The sequence below is a fragment of the Trichomycterus rosablanca genome, chromosome 10, assembly GCF_030014385.1.
Source record: "Trichomycterus rosablanca isolate fTriRos1 chromosome 10, fTriRos1.hap1, whole genome shotgun sequence".
In the NCBI taxonomy this organism is placed as follows: Eukaryota; Metazoa; Chordata; class Actinopteri; order Siluriformes; family Trichomycteridae; genus Trichomycterus; species Trichomycterus rosablanca.
Genome location: NC_085997.1, coordinates 27,283,417 through 27,305,056, shown reverse-complemented (window position 1 = coordinate 27,305,056; position 21,640 = coordinate 27,283,417). Strand labels below are relative to the sequence as shown.

Sequence of the window (21,640 nt, the reverse complement as noted above, 5' to 3'; positions counted from 1 at the left end):
ATGGACAGATGGTGGAACCTATCAAGACTTTCATTTAACACGCTTTGCAAAAATGTAAAAAATTCAAAAACCAACCAATCCAGCTACTGGTATGTTTTTGAGAGGTTCAGAATTGCATGTAATTTGTCTGTATTCTTAACAAGAACAACATGCAATATAAAACAAGATATAATACAGAAATTCAAGGTGCCAGCCTACCAACATTTCTCCAAAAGTGGATTGACAAACTGTCCAGAAAAGTTCCCACTCTAGATAAGGTTCATGATTCCACTATTAGAAACATATAACCTTCATGAAAGGGTAAATATGTATGGGGCATTATGAAGAGAAGAGTTAAACAACAGTAGGGACTGTACAGCAGCTTAAGTCTTGCATCTCATGTCAAGCAACAATAGAAAAATGAAACAATTAGAGTCCTCAGTTCCGGAAAAAAGAAAGAAAGAAATAAACTTTAAGTGTGTTGCAGGCGTCAAATTATAAATGCGTTTAAAAATAATGAGATAAAAAAAAATCAGTAAACATTGGAAAACTTTTCTTTGTACTTAAATAGGGTTGGGCGGTATGACGGTATGACGGTATACCGCGGTATTTAAAACTGATGACGGTATTTAAAAATGGTGACGGTATTTAAAAATGGTGACGGTATTTTTAAAAAATTTCTGCTTCGGGTTTACCTTAAAAATGGAGACTTTAGGACATTTGCGCATCCACAGTAAGGGAGGGGTGGGAGGGGTAGGCGGTTGGAGCTCACTGATTGGTTGTGGAGGTGCTCACTGAGGCGATAACACAAAAACTAGTACGCGCTCTACATAGACGCGTTTTACGTCATCCTATGCGCGCTCCCGAGAAGGAGGCTGTTTGAAACCTTAGATGCCTTAATAAGCTGTAGTTCGGTATCTTAACATTTCAGGAACGAGTGAGCATCGGAAGTGTCCTTGGCTTAAAACATGGCTGACGGTGCGGAGAAACGGAATTATTTTTAAACGTAAATAAATGATTATTGAACTTGTATAAACTTGCACATGTGTTTTTATTTGCAAAATCGAGCTTGAGTTGACATGCTTGCGCACTGTGCTATCCCATCCCATTGGTTTGAATGGCAAAATGCTAACTGTTAGCTTAGTATAAGACAGCCCCGATATTAATATCAATGATGAACGATCATGAACATTTTGCTACCTTGCCTTAAATGTAGGCATAATTCAAACAACACTTCAATGAGAAAAAAAAGATTTATTTTAAAAGGAAACTACAGGAAAGAGACAGACTGGTTGCATTGCATTAAGTTTCATAAAAATCCTCTCTTGTGCAGAGATGTGTTTGTGCCTGTGTTTGTTTCTGCTTTAAAACATACACGCCATGAACCAATCAGATTTAACAAAATTAAACGAGTTTTTTCTCAATTATTTGTCATAATACTACTAGCGCTCTCTTTATCTGTGTGTGTGTCGCTCCCCGTGATAACTGCGCAGTTCTAATCGGCTGTATTTCACCCACTCCGCAGACGGACTTAATCAGTCATTATAAAATAAAAATATATGTAGAGAGCTCCCTAGCTTTTCGAAACACACCCTATATAACAGCTCCCAGAGGCGCGACTCGGGTTCCTTTAGTTCATTTCAAAGAGCCGTTCAATAGACCCATCACTAACAGACAGACACGCCCCCTCCCCCTACGCGGTAATACCGTATACCAAGGTATTTATTTTTTAAGACAGTTATAAAATTGGCAATATCGCCCAACCCTATACTTAAATAAGGATTAAAGAAATTTTTAATAAAGATTCTAGAAAAGAAATTAAAGAAATCTTAAATTCTTCTTTTTATTTCATTCTACTAATATGTATAGACAAGAAGTGGCCTACTGGTTAAGGTATTGGACTAGTAATCAGAAGGTTGCTGGTTCAAGCCCCACCACTGCCAGGTTGCTGCTGTTGGGCCCTTGAGCAAGACCCTTAACCCTCAATTGCTCAGACTGTATACTGTAGCTTTAATGTAAGTCGCTTTGGATAAAGGCGTCTGCTAAATGCTGAAAATGTAAATATGCACTGTACGTATATATAGAAAGTGATGCCCATGTGCCCAGCTGTCCACATTATCTTGGAGAAAACAGGATCTATAAGAGCAGTCAGCCTTTTTCCATTGCCACGGTATTTAGTTCCAGTTCCTGCACACCTATTGTACTGTACATTCTTTTAACAGCGGCACATGTTAGCATGGACCGCAGACTACACTGCCCCATACATTTACATTTTCAGCATTTAGCAGACGCTTTTATCCAAAGCGACTTACACAGTGAGCGGAACACAATGAGCAATTGAGGGTTAAGGGCCTTGCTCAGGGACCCAACAGTGGCAACTTGGTGGTGGCGGGGCTTGAACCGGCAACCTTCTGTTTACTAGTCCAGTACCTTAACCACTGAGCTATCACTGGCCCCATACAGAGAAGGGTCTGATGCACACATTGTGGCACATTCACCTCATCACCAGTATTTAAATTATCTGTAATTTGAGCCTTTGTTGGTCCATACAGGATGCCACAGGCTCCATGTCTTCTGACCTTAATGAGTCTCGACCACCTAAGAACCTTTTGGTGGTTCATCAATTGTTGCTCCTTGGACCACTGTCAGTCAGTACTTACAGTGAGCCTGTGAACACCCTTGCGGTTATGAATACTTTAATCCAGTCTCCTGGTCATAACTGGGCTCTAAAAAAAGTCATTTATGTCTTTATACTCTTGCTCATATCTGCTGGATTCGACACTACAATCAGCCCAACATCTAATTCCCAATTTGTTTCCCTGACCATGAAATGCACAACTGTTTTAAAATAGCACATTTTAGGGGGTAGTCCTTATGTTCTGGGGCATTGACCAAATGCACTGGAAGCAAAAGCAAAAGTAGTTAAATATGTTTCCTCGGATTGCGTCTCTTATTTTCAGACCGGTTTATTAAAGGCTTTCTCTCCACACCTCCAGTGAACTATAGCAAAACAGGTGGCAGATGAAAAGGATCAGATATGGCAGGCCTTTTTCTCCACACACAGTGAAAGCACTGTTTTCTTCAGTTTGTGCTATTCATTCAGGCTTTTGCCAGCTATGATGCACCACTGTGGGACAGCTTTACATCCCCAATTTGTTTCCAAAGCCTGTCAGCTTGCCTAGTATTCATGCAGAAAAAGCTAAAAGCATTCAAGCCTGCAGATCATTATATCCAATACTTGCATGGCTCAGCGTTTGCTAAGTCTGTCTCACACAATTGCATTTCACTAAAACACATTCATTCTCAGAAGGTGTTCCAGGTTCTGTTTTTTTCCCCACAACAGAATGAGTTTTTTATTGGGATTTACAGACGTTTTACATGCTTGAAAACGTGTGCTGATTGCACCTTGTTTGCTTGCAGCTCTCATGAGTAAGATAAATGTCAGCACAAGCTAATGAGCTGTGAGTAATGCTCTCATTTTATTAACAAATTTTAAGGTTAAAACTGTTCTTGAATCATCTTGTGTAAAAATTTATTTTGTGTATTTGGGGCATTCTATCAGGATGTGTTTTATTGTAACAGGTGTTTGGCAGATCACAGGTTGGGGTTTTTTTCTTCTTTTATCAGGTGTTAGTGGGTTATTCTACTGGGGACAGTGGTAGCCTAGTGGGTAGAGCTCTGGGCTTTCAACCGGAAGATTGGCGGTTCAAATCCACTGTTGGGTCCTTGAGCAAGGCCCTTAACCCTCTCTGCTCCAGGGGCGCCATACGATGGTTGACCCTGCGCTCTGACCCCAGCTTGTTTGGAATATATGTGAAGAAAGAATTTCATTGTACTGTACAACTGTATATGTATATGACAAATAAAGTATACCTACTGTGGCCAATTCTGCATCTTGTATGTATGACTTGGTCCATGAGTCAGTCTTGGTGTGTCCGTGGTTTAATGTTTATGTTTGGGTGTATTTTTCCTTGATGTAAGTATTTATTAAGGGTTTTGTGGCTTATCTTGGTACTGATTTGTTTGTTCATCTTAAAGGCCAATTTCTGTTCTATTTTGGGCTTTCTGTAACATTCCATTGGTGAGCTCCCACCTAGCCCAATCACATTTAGCAATGTATGGCCATTTTCTTATGTCTTTTATTCGCTATTCTGTTGTATTTAATAAAGTTATGTCTGTTGTCTATGTATGTCCATTATGTGTTGCTTTAGTTTTGTTATTAACAGAAATGGACTTTGCTGTTAAGGTCTAGTCTTAGCAGAGTAGTCATAAATGACACATTGTCTCTAGTGGTCATAAATGACACAGTCTTTCATTAAGTGTTTTATTGTAAGCTGTGTTTGGCATGCTGTACTATATGAGAAAGCTTCACCTTTTATCAGCCTGGTCCCAGTGGTTTTTGAGATAGACTGGCATTTTTCCCCAATGATGGGATTAGGCAGCAATGTAATTGGCTACAGTTTAATTTATATTTATTATGTCAAACTTAATGTTCCTAATAACACTTTGCCTTGGCTGTTCCATTAACACTCTATAGCAGGGGTGTCAAACTCATTTTCACCAAGGGCCACATCAGCATTATTTTGGCCCCCAAAGGGCCGATTGTAACGTATTCTGCTGTGATTGCAGTCTGTTGTTTTTCTTGGAGGCTAAATTCTGCATTTATATTGTCCTCCTTTACCACAGACGCAGCCTCATAACACAAGAGACGCACCGGTTTCTCTTCCTGAAGCACAAACTTGTTTTAATTTTCATTAAATTTCTATTTCTGCTTAATTTTCTTACTTATCTTCTTGTACATTTTGGGATTACGTGTAAATATTTCTTAACATCATCTACTGGCGGGATGTGTCACTTTGCAGGTCACAAAATCAGCATGCATTTTGAGAGATGCAGTTAATGTAGGAGTTTACAGTGTATTTTAAGACAATCATTCTGCCCTCACTAATAGTTTATCCCCCTTGCTCAGCTAGACAGACAGACAGACAGACAGACAGCTCTCTTCAGAATACAGTTGGTTTATATATTTCCCAGCTGTGTGATACACTGTGTGCACCAGAATGAAGTAAAAATACAAACAATAAAAACAATAAAGAACTTAATACAGTAAAAGCACACAGCTGTAGTCAAGTGTTACATCTGGTACAATATGAGATTTAACCAAACGTAAAATAGCGCTAAGGAGTTAGCATTTTGTGTAAAGATACTAATTGCTATAATAACGGTAACAATTGTATTTAATTACGGTAAATTAGTAACTAAAACGCTGTGATATACTCACTAAACATTTACAAACAAATGAGAATATAAATGCCACTACTTACAGACGATGCTTTGGTATTATACTGCAAGATAATTATTTATATTTATTATTATTGTTTACATTACTACCCTCGTTCTTTTGCCGTAAAAGTCACATGGCTTCTCAGCGAAGGTCAAAGTTAGTTGCCATGACTACGATGTCGCCGGTTGCCGTTTAAAGGCGCAGGTGTCCCATTAAATTATAAGCGCGTCTCTGTAACGACTCGAACCATCACAACAATCGTACAGTCGTTTAAGCTCTCGCGGGCCACAGAAAATGACTTGGTGGGCCGGATCTGGCCCGCGGGCCGTGAGTTTGACACCCCTGGTCTATAGCATTATCAATAGGTTAAACAGATATAGTGTAACATTATAATTTGGATGATTTATTTTTTTTCAATCTTTGTCTTAAGTACAGATCTATCTGTTGCCCTGTTTGATGTTTTTTCCAGTGCCTACTGGGCCTTGTTTCACTTGAGATGAGTGGGGGGGGGAAGTTCCCAATAGAAGGCTCTTGTCTACCACCTAAAGGGGTTTAACTTGAAAATATGTATGTTAATTTTCGGGATTGCAAAAGGCTATCCCCATCTGGCTTTATAAAACGTGTCACCCAGACCCAGTCTGAGGAAGCCTGAGTGACATCATAACTAGAGACAGAAAGGTCGTCCTAACATGACAGAAGCCATGAGCTCAACCAGTGCGACTTCCTCAGTCAACACTGAGGCTGAAGATAAACACAGCTGAAAATGTTGGCCGTTCTGGATGTGATCCTATTGATTCACGACTCTTCAGCTGCTGTACGACATAAAAGAACTGGAAAGCAAGATTCTCAGTAATGAACTGAAAAGCTCAGAATTCATATTTCTTGATAATGCAGGAGCTTTTTGTTGAGGTTGATTTGCTTTGCTTTAGCACAGAGGCGACACTTTGCCAAACTGATATGAGGTTAAATTGACCCTTAAATGGTTCTATGTTTTCTTCAGGATAAATGCGGGCAATATTCTGCTCTGCAGTGTCAGCTTGCGCTGTTCATTCTACCATTTTTCTCAATCTCTCACAAACAATTTTGTGCACGTTAACCAAAGCTGGTACGCCAACATGAGCACTTGATGTAAGGCTAAACAAAACACACAATTTAAGTCAAAGGTGTGTTATAGGCTAGGAAAATGTACGTCTGCCGTTCGTGTTGGTCTTTGTTAATCTATTCAGCTTTATTTCTGTTACTAAATTCAACCATGCAAATTTTACTGGGTTACAGATAGGGATTTCTTCAGATTATGAAAGAGACCACTGCCCTACGTACATTTAAATGGATTTTGTCAAACTATTCCTATTTATAGGGTAACAAGACATCTTTCTAAAAATTTTAAAACTAACATGTATATGTAAAGAGAACTTCAGCTCAAGATGCTGTAATTGTAACTTACTAAAAATGAATCAAACATACAGTGTATCACAAAAGTAAGTACACCCCTCACATTTCTGCAAATATTTTATTATATCTTTTCATGTGACAACACTATAGACATGAAACTTGGATATAACTTAGAGTAGTCAGTGTACAACTTGTATAGCAGTGTAGATTTACTGTCTTCTGAAAATAACTCAACACACAGCCATTAATGTCTAAATGGCTGGCAACATAAGTGAGTACACCCCACAGTGAACATGTCCAAATTGTGCCCAAAGTGTCAATATTTTGTGTGACCACCATTATTATCCAGCACTGCCTTAACCCTCCTGGGCATGGAATTCACCAGAGCTGCACAGGTTGCTACTGGAATCCTCTTCCACTCCTCCATGATGACATCACGGAGCTGGTGGATGTTAGACACCTTGAACTCCTCCACCTTCCACTTGAGGATGCGCCACAGGTGCTCAATTGGGTTTAGTCCATCACCTTTACCTTCAGCTTCCTCAGCAAGGCAGTTGTCATCTTGGAGGTTGTGTTTGGGGTCGTTATCCTGTTGGAAAACTGCCATGAGGCCCAGTTTTCGAAGGGAGGGGATCATGCTCTGTTTCAGAATGTCACAGTACATGTTGGAATTCATGTTTCCCTCAATGAACTGCAGCTCCCCAGTGCCAGCAACACTCATGCAGCCCAAGACCATGATGCTACCACCACCATGCTTGACTGTAGGCAAGATACAGTTGTCTTGGTACTTCTCACCAGGGCGCCGCCACACATGCTGGACACCATCTGAGCCAAACAAGTTTATCTTGGTCTCGTCAGACCACAGGGCATTCCAGTAATCCATGCTCTTGGACTGCTTGTTTTCAGCAAACTGTTTGCTGGCTTTCTTGTGCGTCAGCTTCCTTCTGGAATGACGACCATGCAGACCGAGTTGATGCAGTGTGCGGTGTATGGTCTGAGCACTGACAGGCTGACCTCCCACGTCTTCAACCTCTGCAGCAATGCTGGCAGCACTCATGTGTCTATTTTTTAAAGCCAACCTCTGGATATGACGCCGAACACGTGGACTCAACTTCTTTGGTCGACCCTGGCGAAGCCTGTTCCGAGTGGAACCTGTCCTGGAAAACCGCTGTATGACCTTGGCCACCGTGCTGTAGCTCAGTTTCAGGGTGTTAGCAATCTTCTTATAGCCCAGGCCATCTTTGTGGAAAGCAACAATTCTATTTCTCACATCCTCAGAGAGTTCTTTGCCATGAGGTGCCATGTTGAATATCCAGTGGCCAGTATGAGAGAATTGTACCCAAAACACCAAATTTAACAGCCCTGCTCCCCATTTACACCTGGGACCTTGACACATGACACCAGGGAGGGACAACGACACATTTGGGCACAATTTGGACATGTTCACTGTGGGGTGTACTCACTTATGTTGCCAGCTATTTAGACATTAATGGCTGTGTGTTGAGTTATTTTCAGAAGACAGTAAATCTACACTGTTATACAAGCTGTACACTGACTACTCTAAGTTACAGTGTATCACAAAAGTGAGTACACCCCTCACATTTCTGCAGATATTTAAGTATATCTTTTCATGGGACAACACTGACAAAATGACACTTTGACACAATGAAAAGTAGTCTGTGTGCAGTTTATATAACAGTGTAAATTTATTCTTCCCTCAAAATAACTCAATATACAGCCATTAATGTCTAAACCACCGGCAACAAAAGTGAGTACACCCCTTAGTGAAAGTTCCTGAAGTGTCAATATTTTGTGTGGCCACCATTATTTCCCAGAACTGCCTTAACTCTCCTGGGCATGGAGTTTACCAGAGCTTCACAGGTTGCCACTGGAATGCTTTTCCACTCCTCCATGACGACATCACGGAGCTGGCGGATATTCGAGACTTTGCGCTCCTCCACCTTCCGCTTGAGGATGCCCCAAAGATGTTCTATTGGGTTTAGGTCTGGAGACATGCTTGGCCAGTCCATCACCTTTACCCTCAGCCTCTTCAATAAAGCAGTGGTCGTCTTAGAGGTGTGTTTGGGGTCATTATCATGCTGGAACACTGCCCTGCGACCCAGTTTCCGGAGGGAGGGGATCATGCTCTGCTTCAGTATTTCACAGTACATATTGGAGTTCATGTGTCCCTCAATGAAATGTAACTCCCCAACACCTGCTGCACTCATGCAGCCCCAGACCATGGCATTCCCACCACCATGCTTGACTGTAGGCATGACACACTTATCTTTGTACTCCTCACCTGATTGCCGCCACACATGCTTGAGACCATCTGAACCAAACAAATTTATCTTGGTCTCATCAGACCATAGGACATGGTTCCATTAATCCATGTCCTTTGTTGACATGTCTTCAGCAAACTGTTTGTGGGCTTTCTTGTGTAGAGACTTCAGAAGAGGCTTCCTTCTGGGGTGACAGCCATGCAGACCAATTTGATGTACTGTGCGGCGTATGGTCTGAGCACTGACAGGCTGACCCCCCACCTTTTCAATCTCTGCAGCAATGCTGACAGCACTCCTGCGCCTATCTTTCAAAGACAGCAGTTGGATGTGACGCTGAGCACGTGCACTCAGCTTCTTTGGACGACCAACGCGAGGTCTGTTCTGAGTGGACCCTGCTCTTTTAAAACGCTGGATGATCTTGGCCACTGTGCTGCAGCTCAGTTTCAGGGTGTTGGCAATCTTCTTGTAGCCTTAGCCATCTTCATGTAGCGCAACAATTCGTCTTTTAAGGTCCTCAGAGAGTTCTTTGCCATGAGGTGCCATGTTGGAACTTTCAGTGACCAGTATGAGAGAGTGTGAGAGCTGTACTACTAAATTGAACACACCTGCTCCCTATGCACACCTGAGACCTAGTAACACTAACGAGTCACATGACATTTTGGAGGGAAAATGACAAGCAGTGCTCAATTTGGACATTTAGGGGTGTAGTCTCTTAGGGGTGTACTCACTTTTGTTGCCGGTGGTTTAGACATGAATGGCTGTATATTGAGTTATTTTGAGGGAAGAATAAATTTACACTGTTATATAAGCTGCACACAGACTACTTTTCATTGTGTCAGTGTCATTTTGTCAGTGTTGTCCCATGAAAAGATATACTTAAATATCTGCAGAAATGTGAGGGGTGTACTCACTTTTGTGATACACTGTATATCCAAGTTTTATTTCTATAGTGTTGTCCCATGAAAAGATATAATGAAATATTTGCAGAAATGTGAGGGGTGTACTCACTTTTGTGATACACTGTACATATTAAACATACGACATACGAGAAATTACATAAATAACAATAACATAATATATTAAGGTTCTGGGCAAGCCAAAGCAAAAACAAACAAGAACATTATAGCATTTACTTACTCAGAGGGTTTGTTTATCTTTTTTCCCACCCTTGTGTGCAATTAAGGGATGCTGCGTATGAAACAATTTCGGTGTGACAATGTGTAAATCATGTAGATGCGATCATCTGTAAAATGTATACACAAATCTATTACGCCATCAGAGTAAGTTACTTTTTACAGACATTTTTAGTTAACATTACTGAACAGACACATTTCCACAGACTGCTTACAATTTCATGTCTTGATTTTAAATGTCAGTAATTTAGAAAGAATTTGCATATTTGCATGTTACATAAGAGCAACCAAAGCTTAACAACCGGCTGGTTATGGCAACTTAGTATGCAGTGCAGGCAGCTCATTTTGCATTATTTATCTCTTTAGAGGGTGCACAAAGGAGACTTGAAATACCCACCACCCCACATAACCCACTTACTGAAAAGTGCTGGGGACTCACAAGCTTACTTGCTCATGTTAGATTTAAAAAAATATATACTTTGTCCTTCTCAGATCATGAGCATAATTCTCTAACTACTAAAACACTCGCCTCAGGACCCTGACAGTACCAAGCTCAGAATCACCTCCCGGGCACACAGTCTACATCTGCCGCTTGTCATTTAACAACTTGTACATTTATCACTCACTCATTCTTTCACAGAATTCTGAACTTATGTTATGATATAACAATTAATCACATGTATACATCCTACCTGCTGGATTCCATACGGCTAGGAAATAGCATTTAACATTAATTCGGTCGAGCAAAGTGGCGAAATGAAGAGCATAATTGTGTCAGACTAACCAGCTGCTGGCGTAGCGAGTATAACGTAAAGTGTGCAATTAAGGTACCAAATAATTCTGAACCAGTGATGGACTGGCACCTTTTACAAGGGACACCTCTCTTGCGCCAAGCGTTTTCTGGTGAAATCGAACCTGCCGCCAACTGTTGATGGAAATAAATTTAAAAAATACTTTGGAATGTACAAAAGGTCCAGCTTATGTATAAGGCATTATTAGCAAAGAAAAAACAAATTAAATAAATAGGCTAAAGAGTGGAAGATAAGAGCCAGAGAGGCAGGGTGGCATATTTTTCTAGTCAGGAGCCATACACATTGCAGAGGAAGGTTTGCTATTTCTTTCTTACTAAGTTTGTATATTTAGACCTGCCACAACCCTGACCAAGATAAAGCAGTTTATGAAATGAAAAAGGGAAAAAATAATAACTAAATTAGCAATTGTACCTTATAGAGTACATCGCCAAAATAATGTACGAACATTGTGTTCTTGGACTGTTGTGTACTTGAGTAAGTTAATGTTCACTATGGAAGCACTTCTGTACGTCGCTCTGGATAAGAGTGTCTGCTAAATGCCGAAAATGTAAATGTAAAGTGAATATATGCAATGAAAGTATTGTGGCGTTAACTCGGTCAAAAACATAGCCATCCAAGCATTTAGTGACCCCTTGCATTGTGTGGATGCTAAAATTCATCCTGAAATAAAACCTAAATCATGTCACCCAAATGCCCCCTCTAGCACCTGTCCTCTAAGTGTAGGTGTCAAGCACTCAGGCCTGTCCCCGTCTTGTGTAGCTCACAAATGTTCTCTATTTATTATCTTTAAGGAGAACTAACTTGGAGCAGTGGTGAATATTTCCAGAGGTGGCCACCCACCAACATTTCCACAGAAGTGCATCACTGACCTATCAAGGATAAATGTAAAGGCTAATCTCACACATGCCAAAACACCTTCAGGTCAGGTCAAATGTTAAACTTTAGTGGGTCCTATGACATCTGGCATTAAGAACATTACACATTACTCTGACACATGGTGATGGTGTTATTCTAATAGCCTGTGGATGCTTCAGGGCCTGGGTGAAAGAAACAATCATTCTGTTCTCTAGCAGAAAATACTAAAGTAAAAGTTCCAATCATCTAAAGTAGGGATGCATCGATACCATTTTTTCCCAACCGAGTATGAGTACAAGTACATGTATTTTTGTACTTGCCGATACCGATACCAATACCTATTTAGAATACCATTTTTTTTTAAACAAAAACACACGTGAGAAGTGACGAGAAGTTTAATGATACCACGTCCAAAAATGCACGTCAACAAGTAGCGAGTGATCAAAGTGTTTGTGCGCTGACGTGATGAAATCAAGGAGGAAAAATAAATGAATCTGAGTGGATTTGGCAACACGAATAGCATGGATTGTTCTGTAGTGAGTTGGAGGTTAATGTTGGTGTTTTGTTGTTATGTTTTGTAGAGAACGATCAGGTCAGAAATACTGTAAAACGTGTGTGTGTGCCGGTGTATTCTGATATAAACTATATTATCCCCCTGTCCCAACGGTTTACACTCCTCTCCTGCGTTTCCCCTCACACTGTATCCTGCGTTCTCATTGGCTGTTCGACATGTCACTCATTCCCAGTCGCACATCTAAGATCAGATATCTGACGTGCTAGAAAACTCGATCCGGTCGCCGAGCGGTCGGAGAGCAGGTCAGATCGAGTTGTTGGATAGTTCAGACTTAGTGATCGAGAGCCGAGTATTGATCGCCGAGCGAACTCTGAGTTGCTCCCGAGCCGGCAAATCTAGCGCCGACCAGTCGCAGAGCGAAAATCAGGGCAAAAATCATGTAGTGTGAACCAGGCATAACGTAGCAACGTGCACTAGGCACACGGTATCGGATGTTTAGTATCGGAGTCTCGTTTGCGAGTACGAGTACAAGTTAAATACCCGATACTAGTATCGGTACTCATGCATCTCTAATCTAAAGCTTAGGAGCAATTGGGTCAAACAACAAGTCAAAGCACAAAAGCAACATGCACTTGTTAATAGCTTAAAGAAAAAAAAACTTCAGCATGTCCAACTCACAATCATGACTTAAAAACCATTTATGCTAAAAACATGGCTAAAATAAATAGATTATAAATGGGTCCAAACCTTTCCACAGCAATGCACCAGACTCATTTCTAATTGTCAAAGCTGTTTGGTTGTAGTTGAAGCTGCTAAGGGTTTAAAATTTCTCTTAGTATTAAATTTTTTTGAAAATCTAAAATTAAAAAAGTGAGATGAGATGCAAAAATAAAGGCACTTTACCCATCATTACATGTTTTAACCTAGATGACACTTTAGTAAATGACTAAACATTAAGCTGCTTTGCTGATGTGTATAATCTAACATTTACAAAAAATATCCAAGGTAGATTAAACATGTAGATGCATATTCCAGTGTGAAAGGCTGACTTCTAAAAATGTGAAACACTGACAACAACCATCACTGCCTTTCTCCGGCCTGCAGAGCGTTTCCATGGCGATATTCTCACCTTTCTCACACCGTCATGGTAAAGCTGCAGAAACAAGTCCCTCAAATAATTAGCATAGTTAAAGCCTTTGATAGCACATGCCTGCCAGCACTGAACCCAACATAAGCTTCATTTAAGGTTAATTGCATCGCTACAACCAGTGCTGGAGCTGGAAGAGGAGGGGGTCTTCTTTGACCCCCCCCCCAGCACAAAACAAACAAGGGCTATTTTTTTCTCTTTAATTTGTGCCATTGTCCCTGAGCCACGTTCACAACCCATGTTTTTGCTGTTCAGTGTAAAGTTATTTCTTTGCTTATTTCTGATTGTCTTTTTGAGACATATAAACTGGCAGACTGTAGATTGGTTGTGTATTGTCTAATATTTCTTACTTTCAATCATTTTCTTGCTTGCCTTATAAACTTATTAGCCATTAACTAGTGGCAGCTAATCTCAATTAGCTTACCCTGTAACTAATTGATTTTTGTTTTTGCACATCTTTTTGTGTATTTTACATTTAATAAACCTAAATTGGTAAGAAAACTTATAATGCATCATTTTCTGATTCCAAAAAATAAATAAATAAAATGGAACTGGCCACTACCAAATTTACTGACTGCTAGCTTTCACTTGATATTGATAAAACACCCATAACCAGTGCAATTATCTGCTAGCTCTTTCTACACTGTCACAATTTCCTATTTCCTCCTATCACACAACACTGCATGAAAGACAAAAAAAACTGGTCAATAAAGAAAAACAGCCGCCAATAGCAAATAGCCTGGATATTGAGGAGTTTGTGAGGGTATTTGCCTAAAGGATCAATACTTTTCTGTAAATTCTTTGTACTGAGTTGTTAGAACACAGACTGTTCTTGGCCAGCTAAAGGTTTTGCATATATGAATACACAATATGAAATATAGATTTTCTTTTGTAGATGTATACAATAGTTGGGTTCACTGAAAATAAGATTACTATTGTATGATCTTCTACAAACGGATGTCTAAGCTTTATTATTAATTTAGAATTTTCTGGTTACTATACTGTCTGCTTTAATAGGGCTAGGGCTAAGCTAACGTTTCAATTCATTTTTGCTTTTGATTTAGTTGCACTAAAGCAGTGGTTCTCAAACTTTTTAGACCAAGTACCACCCATTATCAAACCAAAACTTCCAAGTACCACCTATGTTTCTCATCATGGCACACATTAATTAGGTGTGTGTGTATATATTAGTGGTGGGAATTATGGCTTCTTGAAGGGAGCCGGATCTTTTGGCTCGGTTCCTTTTAAAGAGCCGTTCAAAGAAATGGCTCTTCGTTCTTCGGGAGGCGCTACTGGGTAAACTATAAGACACCCCCGATATTAATATCAAATTTTGCTACCTTGCCTTAAATGTATTCCTAATTCAAACAACACTTAAACGAGAAAAAAAAGTTACTTCAAAAGGAAAAAAACTAGAGATGTACTGTGGTTGCATCGCATTAAGTTTCAGAACAATCCTCTCTTGTGCAGAGATGTGACCGTGTTTGTTTCTGCTTTAAAACATAAGCGCCATGAAATAATCAGATTTAACACAATTAAACAAGTTTATTTCTCAATTATTTGCCATTATTCTCTCTCTCTCTCTCTCTGTGTGTGTGTGTGTGTGTGTGTGTGTGTGTGTGTGTGTGTGTGTGTGTGTGTGTGTGTGTGTGTGTGTGTGTGTGTGTGTGTGTCTCGCTCTCCGTGATACTTAGTGTTTCGGATTTGAATATCGACAATAAACAGCTCTTATTACAATTTACGATTAATTTCCTCTACTGATGTGAAGCTGAATGGGTGGATTACGGTCTAGAACTGCGCAGAAATAAAAGACTCGGTTCCTTTCGTTCATTTCAAAGATCCGTTCAATAGAATCGGATCGTTCGCGAACGACTCATCACTAGTATATCTGCAGTTACCACTGATCATTTCAGTGAGTGCGCCTGTTTAGCGGAGCAGCCTCGTGATGTCAGGAACGAGATCAGTGAGATTCAAACGCAGATCTGCTCTGATAAAAGCGAGAGAGCTACTGATAACTTTACTGATAACTTTTCTGAAATTTCGAGATGGAAACCGCGAACGTGAAGTATAGACGTAATGAAGTACGGTGGCTGCGTAGCCCCGAATATTTTTAAAACACATTCGTTTTAATTAAACTGATTTTATTAAAACAGAATTATAAGAACTTTATTTATTTTTATTTTTTTATTTATAATTATTAAATTATTTATTTTTTCGGTGCATGTAATTACTTTTCTGAGATTATCTGGCGTACCACCTCGTGCACCACAGTTTGAGAACCACTGCACTAAAGCATTCACAAAACATTGCTCTATCAGTATATTACTGAATACAGTCAGATTTAATTAAGGGGGTTGATAAGAGGCTTTAATATCTCTCTTATATTCTTCAGTCATTAGACTTTATTGCATTATAAGTCTTAAGTGCACGCATTTGATGACATGCACATTATTTCAAATTTCTTTACCTCATATTTTGAATTAAGCCACTATCATTAGCACTGTTGTCATCATTTATTATCAGGGAGCTGCAAGCCCCTTTCTCTGAGCCATTATGTGGATTAAATGCACAGAAGTAATATAACGTTAGCCACACTGCTAGTACCAATAGCTCACTAAATTAGCGTAGCAGTTCTCGTCTTGACAACAAAACTTTATATTAGCCTATTTTTACACTTTATTTGATTAAATATTAATACAATCACATAAGATTATAGAAAGAGATTTACTAATTCATTAACTCCAAACATCATATTACTGGTTACAGTTTTTCTTTTTTTAAAAGTCCACAGATTTGCTGTCTCATGCATGACGAGGCATATTTATGCTGCACCAAAACCTCCAATAAGTTACTGATAAAGAAAATCTCACAATTCTACAGAACCAGCTCATCTGTACTGCCCCAATGGTTGTTTGACATGAAGAATTCCCGATATATGTGGTTTACACACCTAGTTGCCTTGAGCCTATGGTAAGAGCGAAAATACTGATAAGACATCTTAAATGAAATCATACCAGTCCGAAGGGGGAGGAAAGGGTGAAACAGCCAAGGGTGCTCATAGGCAGCTGTGGTAAGTACCCACCAACAATGGTCTGAGGAGGGACAAGCCACAAACCCCTGGAAGGTTGATGGGCAGCCAAGATTCCAGGAAACATAAAGGCTACGACATCTGGTACAGACCACTCCATAGCAGCCTGTGTACAGGGCTATGTAGATGCAGGTAGGTCAAACTCCGATACACCTTTGAAAGCACCTGCGATGGGCGTGCAGGAATCATAATTGGGTATTAAAACAATGGAAAAGGGTCGACTGGTTTAAAGAAACATTTCTTCTCTAAGATCTTGTGGACAGCCCAGGCATGTGTTACAGCTAATCACAAGAAACATCAATACTCATCTGAGATTAGCAGAAGAAGAGACACTTCAATCATCCCCAGATCTTTACCAGAAAACATAAAGAATACAAGATTATCTGTCTATTAGCTGAGGCGTAATTGGGTTATGCAGCAGAAGAAAACAAATAAAAATACAAAACAGGTTGCTAAGTGAATAGCTAAATAGAAACAAAATTAAAGTATTAGAGTGGCCTAGTCAAAGCATCTACAGGCAAGTGGCAAGATCTAAAATGAACAGTTCATGCAAAAAGAAAAGAAAAAAAGCAAGCACTGTGTCTGACTTAAAGCAGTTCTGCATGGAGGAGTATAGACACAGGAAGGAGGGTGAGACCGTTGGGACTGCTGGGGCTGCAGCACCCCCCTCTCTCAGCCGCCCCAGATTTGCCTCGGCCCTGACAGTCCCCTAAAACTTGAGCGAAACTGAAAAAACTGAGGATGGAAATTAATAAAACGGATGAGACGAGTCACATTCACATGATTATATCAGAACGAACCTCTCTGTATCAGGCTGGACATGGAGCAAAGAAGTAAAGTAGATGTTGACCACTGGCGGGGCTACTATTGAGCACACTGCATTCGTGTGCAGATTGAAACACAGCCCTGCATCTTGCCATTTTGTTTTTCTTTGCTCTTTGTGCAGCCTGACAGAGTTTTTAATATTATACCATTTTGATTAATGTTGAGTTAATGTATACATTCGGTAATACAGTCCTTATTGTTTAATGGTTTAAACCTCCTGCATATTTAATTTCCTACATCTGATTTATTTTGTTAGCATTTATATACTTTTTAGCAGTGCCAGGTATTTTTTATGTATTTAATAAATTTATGTTGATAAAGCATACTATTTTAACAGATTGGCCAATCAAGAAATAATCAATAAAAATAAATCAATAAATCAATAAAAATAACCCAAAGTTTGCCAGATTTCTGAAAGTGTAAGGCATTGACAATCCAGACTTTGCCACGTAACTATGAGACATGTAATCAAAAACATGTCACACTTCACTGTAATGCAATTGCACCACGAAGATTTAGCACAAATTGGAAAATAATCTTCCTTTTTAAAAGCTTTGCCGCAACAGAACGACAAAATGCAGGTAGGACATGAGATTACTGATAAAACTGCTGCCGTGCAGTGAGGGTTCAAGTATTTAGCACGTGTAAAAGCAGCCAGGAGAAAGTTTACACTTCTGTTGGTAACATTGCTGCCAAGACTTTCATTTGGCTACCTCCCCTACTTAAACATTTTCCTACTCTACAACATAGTGTAAAACTAAAGAAAGTAATATGACATTAATCCGAATGGGGATAATGTAATAAGTTTAACGGGGGGGGGACGGGACGGGACGGGGGGTGTTTGTCCCCATAGTTCTTTTTAACTGAGGCATCCTCTTGCATCCCTCAAGTTCAGTCTAGAACTGAGGCTGGCTACAACAGGTAGCATTGGTGCCACATGGTTTGACTAAAGATAAGGTTTGGTTCTTGGTTCGAAGTTAAAAGGGGCATATACTTCTTCCCAGCATTGCGTATTCATAAATTACTTAAGTGTTTGAATGAATGAACAATTTTGCACATTATGCTCACTGAGCCCACTCTTCATTCAATTATAGGCTTAAAAGACTTACTGTATGCTTAAACTGCAGGATTGGTGTCCTCCAGAAGTCAGCAGAAGTAAAGGTGATCTGTGTGTTGACTATAAAAAAAGAGACACTTTGTTTAGTGTACGCAGGTCAAAAGGAATAGCAGGCATCCATCTTTCTTGATAATGCTTCTCTCTGTTGCGGCTGATTTGCTTTGCTCCACTGTAGAGGAGATGATTAAATGATACATGCCTGGCCTGACATAACGGGTAAATCAGCCCTTAAATTGTTTCTTTTCCTTTCTTCTGGATAAAAACAAGCAGACATACTTGCTTTACAGTTTCAGCTTGCACTGCTCATCCCTTTTCCTTCTTGATTTCTCTCTACCCTTATCCCTCCCACTGGGAGGAAAAGGGCAGTTGCCTCAACAGACAGGCTCCTTCAGCCAGGAAGGCTTCGTGCTATACTGAAAAACATTGAGCTGTGAAGGGCTGAAAGGATACTTTGTGAAGACTACACCAACAGATCAAACAACATTTGAGCTCCTGACATTTGTAGGTAAAAAAAGCACCAAGCAAAACCTATTGACATGCATGCCGACCCCCTGTGGCCCACTGTTGTCTTTCCGCAGTCGGCTGGTACAGAAGGCCTTTGACAATGTTGGCACTTACTTTTTATTATTTATTTTATTTCAAGTGGGTGTATTGGCAGGTAGACAGAGGTGGTGGAAGGCAATCGGGAAGAGCACTCTAGCGATGGAGGATACTTGACACATCAGTGAGCAAGCCGGCAAAGAGAAACTGAGTTGATTCTGGCTTGAGTGATTGATTTCTAAGGTTAAGTTGTGATACAGTTGTAAGCCCTTTTTATTCTGCATTGTCAACGAATAAATGAAATACTACAATGTAGGACGGCACAGTGACAAAGCTGGTAGCATAGGTCCTGTCCAAAAACATTCCAAAGGTGGACAGGCTGCTCAGATTGTTCCCAAGTGTGAGTAGGTGAGTGGGTGGATCATTTAGGAATGCCAAGTGTATTCACGCATTTGAAAAGTGCAAAACTCTGATAATGCAATGATAGATTTATTCAATCATGTTTACAATAACAAAAGAATTAGTCTGCTGTGTACAATGCTAAAATTGTCTAGTGTGGTCTCAACCAAGGCTTTTAAAGATCTAAAATAAACAGTAATACATTTTACCTGCAGTCTCATGTGTTTAATAAATGTGATAGGCATTTATAAATGTGCAAATGACAACATGCAATGAACTTGCACAAACAATATATAAATAAGGTTTTTGTGTGTAAATTTGCTGTCAATAACCATGTCATGTTAAAATCTCATTAAAATGCAGCTGAGAAATTATGAATAAGGCAATAAAATCAGATCTACAGTATTTCTAAAATCAGATTTCTGGCATCTAGATAAGGTGCAGGCAGGGTCGAACTGGTTCACAGGCTATTAGGGCTGGGTATTGCCACTAATTTCCTGGATCGATTCGATTCCGATTCACAAGGTCCCGATTCGATTCGATCTTCGATCTTCGATTTGATTTTCGATTCAATTTCGATTCAACACATTTAGGCATATTTGAGTTACATTAACAGGTTTTGTTTAAATATGTACAGATGTTCACAGAACAAATGTGATAACTGTACAAAGAACATTTATTATTAAAAATATTTGTTTTTACATAAATAATTAATCCAAAACAAAAAACAGTAACAAAATGTCTGACATGCTACAACAGTGTACATGTAATGTAAACATACACCTGGCTGTTGCACAGCTTATGCCAAGTTCACACTACACGACTTTCTGATTTGCCGGTCCGGGTCGCTTTACAGTTCACACTGCACGACTAATCGGTGATAGGGGGTTTCACACTACACCATCTATCACCAGGAAGAATCTCAGATGAGTCTGTCTGCTCTCCCAAACTACTGTAACCGAGTGTCTTAGTAATGCACTGGATTAATAAAGGAACAAATACACGGCACATAACAGATCGTCGGGAGCATAAAACTTTATTCACCTTCTCCGTTATGGTACAGAACAGACGCGCGCTAGAGTCAGCACGTGCCGAACATGGAGCTTCTGCCATGCTGAACTGATGTGCAGGTCAGATCTCGTTGCACGAAAAAACAGCGGCTGGTCACGCGAGATTAAAAGAGGTAACAGATCTCCGTGCACACCGTAAAAAGGGGCGTATTTAAAAGATCGATCTCGCGTTTATATGAATCGATATCGGATCATTCAAATAAAGATCGATTCAAATCGAAAAATCGATTTTATAAACCCACCACTACAGGCTATACTAGTGTTTTTTGTTTTTTTTTAGCTTTTAGCTAATCCCATGCATGTATATGTGTAAACACGTAAATACAGTTGAAACCAGAAGTTTACATACACTATATAAAAAGACACATGTGCATGTTTTTTCTCACTGTCTCACATGAAATCAGAATAAACTCTTCCTGTTTTAGGTCAATTAGGATTACCACAATTATTTCTATGTGCTAACTGCCAGAATAATGAGAGAGAATTTTTTAAGGCAATTTTTATTACTTTCTTCAAAGTCAAAAGTTTACATACATTTCATTAGTATTTGGTACTGTTGCCCTTAAACTGTATGACTTGGGTCAAACGTTTAGGATATCCTTCCACAAGCTTCTCACAATAGTTGGCAGGAATTTTGGCCCATTCCTCCTGACAGAACTGGTGTAACTGAGCCATGTTTGTAGGCCGCCTTGCTCGCACCTGCCTTTTCAGCTTTGCCCATAAATTTTCTATAGGATTGAGATCAGGGCTTTGTGATGGCCACTCCAAAACATTGACTTTGTTATCCTTAAGCCACTTTGTAACCAGTTTGGCAGTATGCTTCGGGTCATTGTCCATTTGGAAGACCCATTTGCGCCCAAGCTTTAACTTCCTGGCTGATGTCTTGAGATGTTGCTTCAGTATTTCCACATAATGTTCTTTCCTCATGATGCCATCTATTTTGTGAAGTGCACCAGTCCCTCCTGCAGCAAAACAACCCCACAACATGATGCTGCCACCCCCATGTTTCACAGTTGGGATGGTGTTCTCAGGCTTGCAAGCTTCCCCCTTTTTCCTCCAAACGTAACGATGGTCATTATGGCCAAACAGTTCAACTTTAGTTTTGTCAGACCACAGGACATGTCTCCAAAAATTAAAGTCTTTGTCCCTGTGTGCATTTGCAAACATTAATCTGGCTTTTTTATGTTTCTTTTGGAGTAATGG

The 21,640-nt window shown here is 39.8% G+C and overlaps 1 long non-coding RNA gene across 1 annotated transcript in view; it reads right to left on the bottom strand.

The window, feature by feature from the left end:
* LOC134321074 (uncharacterized) overlaps positions 1-21,640 on the bottom strand; it is a 62,287-nt gene that overhangs the window by 29,474 nt on the left and 11,173 nt on the right. The window contains exon 2 of the long non-coding RNA XR_010013781.1: positions 18,421-18,488. This is a non-coding gene — a long non-coding RNA (uncharacterized LOC134321074). The remainder of the gene's footprint in view (positions 1-18,420; positions 18,489-21,640) is intronic.